Here is an 8,809-nt window from a genome sequence, read left to right as displayed (position 1 = left end):
CGACTCTATTGGCAATCAGAGTCTGAGAAATAGGAACCTCGGATACAACACCAGCAGCTCTGACCGCTCCCTGAATCAACTACAGAAACTGTCTACCAAAATTCTCATCTAATGTAACTCTAGTAGACTGAGCTCAATATCGGTCGCTCCTCTAAACGGAATAGTCATGCTAATACCAGAGGTAGAAGGTAGATCTATAGGGGTCGTAGGAGCAAGATCATCTATCGGAAGTGGGGATCTACGCGTATCTCATCTATCGGGTCTGCAAATCTAACCACTCGGCCGCGACCACGACTATTTCGACGACCACTTCTAGAACTCATCTTGGTGGATCTCGTGTTTACTACAGAAGATAAAACCTAGGGTTAGATTGACACTTGGAGTCTCGAACACAATTAAAATCGTAAAAACTTTGTGACATGACCTTAATGACTTATTTTGTAAAATATTTCAAAATCGTATTTTCAATTTGGACTCATTCACAGTCCGATGTTTAAAAGCCAAAAGCTCTGATACCACTAAATATAACTCCTAGACCCAGCCTATGTGTTTCAACTAAGTCTATCAGGTTACATTAATGATTCTTTAAGACGTTTTCCAAAAATATTATTCAATAATTTAAAATCATATTATAAATGACATTTAAAATAATTAATGATAAAACCCAACTCATGAATATTAAAAAACAACAAATTAATTTAAAACATTTCGTAAAATTTGGATTACAATAAACTGAATATCAGTAGCATATGCAATAGCCGTCACGGAAACAAATATTTTGAAATAAAGGCCCATGTTACCAAAATAAAGTCAACTTGAAAGATAAAAACATTACAATCAGATACCACAAGAGATGTACTGATCCTCCAAGTGCTTGATCCAGGATGTCTAACCAAAAGCATCTGAAAGGGGAAAAATATTTTGAAAGTGAGCTAAAGCTCAGTGTATCCCAACAGTACAATAAAATCATAGTAGATACAATAAACAAGTAATAGTTCAATAAATCATCATAAAATCGTAATGAATTTTAGCTTTTGAAACTCTTAGTTTAAACTCTCCCCTCGTACACCATTTGCAGTTCCTAGAACTGCGTCCATAGAGCTTACCCTAATCACACACCAAAAGGGAGCCAACCTAAGGATATGCCTTGGGGCCTATGTATCCTTAGGTCCATAGGGCTTACCCTAAGCACACAACAAAGGGAGTTAACCTAAGGGAGCTAACCTAAGGGAGCATCTTGGGGTCCGAGAGCCTACCTAAGAGTCACATTAGGTCCGTAAGATTTTACCATCTTGATCAGAGTTGTACCTCCGTACTTTAGTTCTACACAAAATCGGTATCTCAAAAATATAATTTATACAGTAAGCATAATTTTCATAAATCCGTAATTATCGTTATCATATACCAGTGAAAACCAATAATCATATATCAGTCATAGTCAATAAGTCATCACCAGTAAGTCGGTGCATCAATAAAATAGTAAACCATAATTTCGATGTACCATATTTCAAAATAGATAAAACAATTAAGTAGTACATAGGGAACACACCTTAAAAATAGGGTCAAACTGTAGATCTATTGAGTACCAGCCTCACCAGGCTTTGTTACAGTTTTCGAACCTAATTCATAATAACACTACATTACTAGTGGGTAACATAATTAATTTATGAAATAGTAAGATTTACAAGTTGTACGAGTGAATACTGACACATGCGGTCTAAAGGATTTAGAGGAGCTGGGTCGAGTTATCGAGCGATCAGGAGAGTGTCTTGTACCATCATATAACAATAACTAATCAGCCTCAAGTCTTAATTTAATCATTCAAAGCTAAAACTCTTAAATATATATGTATGTTCAAGTTTGACTGATAATTTGAAGGCTTTCGAGTTCGAATTTGGAAAAACAGACTTCAGATTCAGGACGTCGAAAAACATAAAATATGACTTTTTCGAAAATTGACTTTTTGGTCAAAGTCAAAAGTCAATGGGTTTGACTGTCAATTTCGAGGCTTTCAAGTTCGAATTTGATAAAACGAACTGCGGAATCGAACTCAAGACATCGAAGAACATAGAATATGACTTTTTGAAAAATTTGATTTTTTTGTCAAAGTCAACGGGTCGGGTAGGGCAAACGGGTAGGGCAGACGGGTAGGGCAGTCGGGTCAGACCGGGTCGAGCAGTCGGGTCGAACCGGGTCGGGTCAAACCGGTTCAAGCTGTCCACCACGCGTGGACATTTCCCACACGTAGGGGTAACGCGTGCGGTGGCATGGGAGTCCCAAAAAATTACCGAAAATTTTCTAAAATTATTTAATGGGATTTTGAGACACTTAACAAGTTCGGTTTAAAATTTTGAACGGTGGAGAGCTCGATTTAAAAACATCGGAAACTTTAACTTCCTCACCTCCTTCACGCACCGACGACGACGGAGACAAGAAGGGCACCGATGGACTCGGAACGACACAAGGAACAAGATGGTGCGGGAGGTGTCGAAAACAAAGAAACTATCGACGCTTTTCACGACAGTGGTGTTAAAAAACGTCGAAACTTTGAATCAAAATTCACGACGTTAGACAACGTTTCGCTACGAGCGGTTTACGTGGTTTTGTTGATCAGTCGACGACGAACCAAACGGGAGTGGTGGTGTAAGCTAGAATGGCAGGAACGCAACGGGATCGGCTTTGGAAGAAGAGGTGCTGGGAGAGGAAATGTTTAAGCAATTTGTTTTCTCTTTCGAAATCAGAAAACAAAATTGCACGCATTTAACAAGATTGGTTGTCAACACTAAATGGTGAAATTTAGGGTTAGGTCCCTGAATTTCTTTCAATTTCTAAAACAGCCTACAAGTTCTAAAAACTTTTCAATTAATCCCCAAATTTCACCAAATTGCTTAAATATAAATATTTTTTTCGGGTTGTTACATCGCCAAGGTGATCCCTTGAGTCCATATTTGTTCTTAATTTGCAATGAAGGCTTATCCTCATTGCTACGTTAAGAAATGACTTTAGGAACTGTGAAGGCTGTTCGGATTAATCATTATGCGCCAATGATATTGCACTTGCTTTTTGCTAATAGCAGACTCATGTTTGGGGAGACTATGCCTATGGTTGCTTCTCACCACAAAGATTTACTATGAACCTATGGTGAGAGCTCATGTCAAGTGATAAACTTTAACAAGTTAGGACTTTTTTTAGTTCTAATATGCTTAATGGTAACCAGGAGGATGTTAAGTGTATTTTGGAAGTGGAAAACACCTCCAACCTGGAAAAATATTTGGGGCTCCCGGCTATTGTAGGGAGGAATAAGAATAAGAGCGTTTATTCATCTCAAACATAAGTTCCTTGCTAAAATTCACAACTGGTGTGTTCTCACTCTATCATAGGGTGAGATAGAAGTTTTCATTAAATCAGTGCTTTAAGCTATTCCACTATATGCTATGAACGTCTTCTTTTTGTCGAAAATTCTGTGTTCAAAGCTTGAAAGAATAATGGCTAGATTTTGGTGGTAAAATTTGAAATAGAAGCGAGGGATTTATTAGTGTACGTGGAAGTTTTTATGCTTGAAAGAGTAAGGGGCTTAGATTTCAAGATTTAGCAAAAATTCAACATTGCTCTCTTGGCAAAGCAAGGATGTCACCTCATCACAAACCCGATTTCTCTAGTAAGTAGAGTTTTTAGAGTGAAATAATATCCTCACAATGACTTTCTTAGTGCTCAACTTGGTAACCAACCCTCGTACATTTGGCGTAGTATTTGGAGTGCTCGATGTTTACTGGAAAGTGGATTACGATAGAAAATAGACTCGAGAACTTCTATCTTCATTTATAACAATTTTTGGCTTCCTAGTAATTGACCACACTTCATAACCTCCCCGAGAATAGGTGCTCTGGAAACTGTGTTTGATCTTATCGATAATGGATTGCACTATTGGAGGGATGATGATGTTCTCTCGTCTTTCTTAATTGAGGAAGTAGATTTGATCTTGGCGATCCCATTGTTATGTTTCACTCAAGAAGATAGAAGGGTGCGGTGTGGTGAGAAAACATGTTTGTATAGTGTGCGTAGTGGATATCGAATGTTTTTACATGAAGAGACCAGTTCACAAGAAAATCTGGGTTGAGGCTTGTCAACGCAAAATCAAGATAGAAGTTTGGAAATTTGCCTTGAACTTCATTCCGAAGAAGCATAATTTGCATATCAAACAACTAATAAATGATCTATTTTATCCTAATTCTACAAATTTAGTCAAATCTTCTATTCATGTTATTAGGGATTGTCGATTGGTAAAAGGTGTATAGGCTTGTTTCAACATAGATTGGCCCGAGCAAATGAATACATTGGAGTTTCCCGATTGGCTTGAATGGGTTTTATCCCATGGAGCATCGCACAAACATATGAAAACTTTTGGTAATGATGTGGGCACTATGGTACTACCGATATTTACAGTATCATGAAGGTAAGCGAACGAGAGTGGATGAAGCCATTACTTTTTTCGTGCTCGCAGTGTTGAGGTCTCCACTACATGTGTCCGTACTGAAGGTCTCTTCCAGTCTCCCTCTGTTTGTTGGAGTTTGCCTATTGGTTCCGCAATGAAGGTCAATTTCGATGTCAGTTTCTCGCAAGTTCACAAAATAGCTCGATCAGGTGTTATAATAAGAAATAGCTCATGCCAAATAATGGATGCATGTAGACGATTACAACGAAGAGTTACCTTGCCGTTTGTGGCAGAAGCTATGGCAGTGGTTCATGCAGTCTCTTTTGTCACGGATCTGGGCTTTTGAGAGGTGATAATTGAGGGAGATTTCAGATCTGTAATCACAAAGCTCTCCTTCCGACTGTTGATTCTTTGGAATCGGTGCTCTCATTTGGGAGGCTCAAAGACGTGCTGAGGCTTTTAATCCATGCTTGTTTAATTTCATTCCCAGAGCTGGCAATCGGGCGGCACACCTATTGACGGCTGACGATGACGAGTGGAAGAATATTTCTTCTAGATTGAAGAAGCTCCTCGACGAGTGGAAGAATAAGCTGATGAAGACAAGAGGTGTTCGGACGCTCATTAGTTTCGTGTTTCTAGCGAGATTTGTTGTGCTATGTTAGTTTCAATCAGATTTTCTATCCGCTTCTCTAATCGGCAAGTGTTTTCAACATTTTCTCTGAGTTTTGGTTCAGAAGATGAAGGGCCAGCCATTTTCTACTTTACTTTGTTTTTTCTTTATTATTTCACGGTTTTTTTTTTATTGTTCTTCGAGTTTGTTCGTTCTTTATTTTTGTGATTAGCTGGACATCATTGTTTTAGTTTGTTTCAAGACGTTGGTCCATTGGCTTTTATTTCAATAAAAAGACAGGTGTTTCTTTGGTTAAAAAAACTATATTTTTTAGATTATGAATTTTAAATTTAATAGGGACACTCTCCTTTTTTTTTTTTTTTAGTCTCTCTTTCTTTCTTAAAGAAATAAGATTAAAATTAAATTTAAAATTTATTTGAAAAAATAAAGTAAATCACATGCACTAATAGAGTAACATCTGATTTCTTTTCTTCTATTTTTTGTTTTTATATTTTAGGATGGGATGGGTAGTTCTGCTGTGCAGCGTTTAAAAAACGGTTAATATACGGCGTAATCGGTTAAACAAGTGACCGGTTAAAATTTAGATCGGTTATGTTATATTATTTAACCGAAAATATTATCAAGTACAATAACATATTAGGTAACGCTTATATAATAAAATAGGTATTTAACCGGAAATATTATCAAGTACAATAACATATTAGGTAACGCTTATATAATGTAATAGGTAGCGCTTATATTGACCTATTTTATAAGTAAATTGGTATATTTATACAGGTAACATTACAAATTTACCTATTACATTATAATTATCGGTTTCGATATTTTTTGGATCAATACTTTTATAAATGTATCGACACTATATGCGTTCATCTTTTGTCATTTATAGACCGGTTTTATCATATTTTTACATGTTATATTATTATGGATCGATGCATTTTTATAAAGTATCGACACTTTATTGACGCTATAACTTCTTCTCTTATTAATTCCAAAAGTGTCGGTACTTATAATAAATTATCGACACTTTCAACATATCCGGTAGCGCTTTACCTGTTTTGTCATTTCGAGACCGGTTTTGTCATATTTTTACCTGTTATATTGTTATGGATCAATACATTTTTATAACATATCGACACTTTATTGGCGCTATAACTTCTTCTCTTTTAAATTCTAAAAGTGTCGATACTTATAATAAATTATCGACACTTTCAACATAACCGGTAGCGCTTTACCTGTTTTGTCATTTCGAGACCGGTTTTGTCATATTATTACCTGTTATATTGTTATGGATCGATACATTTTTATAAAGTATCGACACTTTATTGGCGCTATAACTTCTTCTCTTTTAAATTCCAAAAGTGTCGATACTTATAATAAATTATCGACACTTTCAACATAACCGGTAGAGCTTTACCTGTTTTGTCATTTCGAGACTGGTTTTGTCATATTTTTACATGTTATATTGTTATGGATCGATACATTTTTATAAAGTATCGAAACGTTATTGACGCTATAACTTCTTCTCTTATTAATTCCAAAAGTCGATACTTATAATAAATTATCGACACTTTCAACATAACCGGTAGCGCTTTACCTGTTTTGTCATTTCGAGACCGGTTTTGTCATATTTTTACATGTTATATTATTATGGATCGATACATTTTTATAAAGTATCGACACTTTATTGGCGCTATAACTCTTCTCTTTTAAATTCCAAAAGTGTCGATACGTATAATAAATTATCGACACTTTCAACATAACCGGTAGCGCTTTACCTGTTTTGTCATTTCGAGACCGGTTTTGTCATATTTTTACCTGTTATATTGTTATGGATCGATACATTTTTATAAAGTATCGACACGTTCTTGACGCTATAACTTCTTCTCTTATTAATTCCAAAAGTCGATACTTATAATAAATTATCGACACTTTCAACATAACCGGTAGCGCTTTACATGTTTTGTCATTTCGAGACCGGTTTTGTCATATTTTTACATGTTATATTGTTATGGATCGATATATTTTTATAAAGTATCGACACTTTATTGGCGCTATAACTCTTCTCTTTTAAATTCCAAAAGTGTCGATACGTATAATAAATTATCGACATTTTCAACATAACCGGTAGCGATTTACCTGTTTTGTCATTTCGAGACTGGTTTTGTCATATTTTTACCTGTTATATTGTTATGGATCGATACATTTTTATAAAGTATCGACACTTTATTGGCGCTATAACTTCTTCTCTTTTAAATTCCAAAAGTGTCGATACTTATAATAAATTATCAACACTTTCAACATAACTGGTAGCGTTTTACCTGTTTTGTCATATTATTACCTGTTATATTATTATGGATCGATACATTTTTATAAAGTATCGACACTTTATTGGCGCTATAACTTCTTCTCTTTTAAATTCCAAAAGTGTCGATACTTATAATAAATTATCGACACTTTCAACATAACCGATAGCGCTTTACCTGTTTTGTCATTTCGAGACCGGTTTTGTCTTATTTTTACATGTTATTTTGTTATGGATCGATACATTTTTATAAAGTATCGACACATTATTGGCGCTATAACTTCTTCTCTTATTAATTCCAAAAGTCGATACTTATAATAAATTATCGACACTTTCAACATAACCGGTAGCGCTTTACCTGTTTTGTCATTTCGAGACCGGTTTTGTCATATTTTTACATGTTATATTGTTATGGATTGATACATTTTTATAAAGTATCGACACTTTATTGGCGCTATAACTCTTCTCTTTTAAATTCCAAAAGTGTCGATACGTATAATAAATTATCGACATTTTCAACATAACCGGTAGCGCTTTACCTGTTTTGTCATTTCGAGACGGGTTTTGTCATATTTTTACATGTTATATTGTTATGGATCGATATATTTTTAAAAAGTATCGACACGTTATTGGCGCTATAACTTCTTCTCTTATTAATTCCAAAAGTCGATACTTATAATAAATTATCGACACTTTCAACATAACCGGTAGCGCTTTACCTGTTTTATCATTTCGAGATCGGTTTTGTCATATTTTTACATGTTATATTGTTATGGATCGATACATTTTTATAAAGTATCGACACTTTATTGGCGTTATAACTCTTCTCTTTTAAATTCCAAAAGTGTCGATACGTATAATAAATGATCGACACTTTCAACATAACCGGTAGCGCTTTACCTGTTTTGTCATTTCGAGACCGGTTTTGTCATATTTTTACCTGTTATATTGTTATGGATCGATACATTTTTATAAAGTATCGACACTTTATTGGCGCTATAACTTCTTCTCTTTTAAATTCCAAAAGTGTCGATACTTATAATAAATTAACGACACTTTCAACATATCCCGTAGCGCTTTACCTGTTTTGTCATTTCGAGACCGGTTTTGTCATATTTTTACCTGTTATATTGTTATGGATCGATACATTTTTATAAAATATCGACACTTTATTGGCGCTATAACTTCTTCTCTTTTAAATTCCAAAAGTGTCGATACTTATAATAAATTATCGACACTTTCAGCATAACCAATAGCTCTTTACCTTTTTTTTCATTTCGAGGCCGGTTTTGTCATATTTTTACATGTTATATTGTTATGGATCGATACATTTTTATAAAGTATCGACACGTTATTGGCGCTATATCTTCTTCTCTTATTAATTCCTAAAGTCGATACTTATAATAAATTATCGACACTTTCAACATAACCGGTAGCGCTT

General features: G+C 34.9%; 1 long non-coding RNA gene across 1 annotated transcript; it reads right to left on the bottom strand.

The window, feature by feature from the left end:
• Positions 1 to 4,312: 4,312 nt before the first annotated feature.
• LOC120183007 lies at positions 4,313 to 5,208 on the bottom strand. The gene is made up of 2 exons (XR_005521901.1): positions 4,709 to 5,208; positions 4,313 to 4,572 (listed from the first exon to the last, which is right to left on the bottom strand). It is a non-coding gene; the product is annotated as an uncharacterized LOC120183007 (long non-coding RNA).
• Between the last annotated feature and the right edge of the window lie 3,601 nt (positions 5,209 to 8,809).

The sequence above is a fragment of the Hibiscus syriacus genome, unplaced genomic scaffold (genome assembly GCF_006381635.1).
Source record: "Hibiscus syriacus cultivar Baekdansim isolate YM2019G1 unplaced genomic scaffold, ASM638163v2 tig00112738_pilon, whole genome shotgun sequence".
In the NCBI taxonomy this organism is placed as follows: Eukaryota; Viridiplantae; Streptophyta; class Magnoliopsida; order Malvales; family Malvaceae; genus Hibiscus; species Hibiscus syriacus.
Note: the sequence above shows the minus strand (reverse complement) of the source record. Positions and strands in the feature narration are given on the sequence as shown.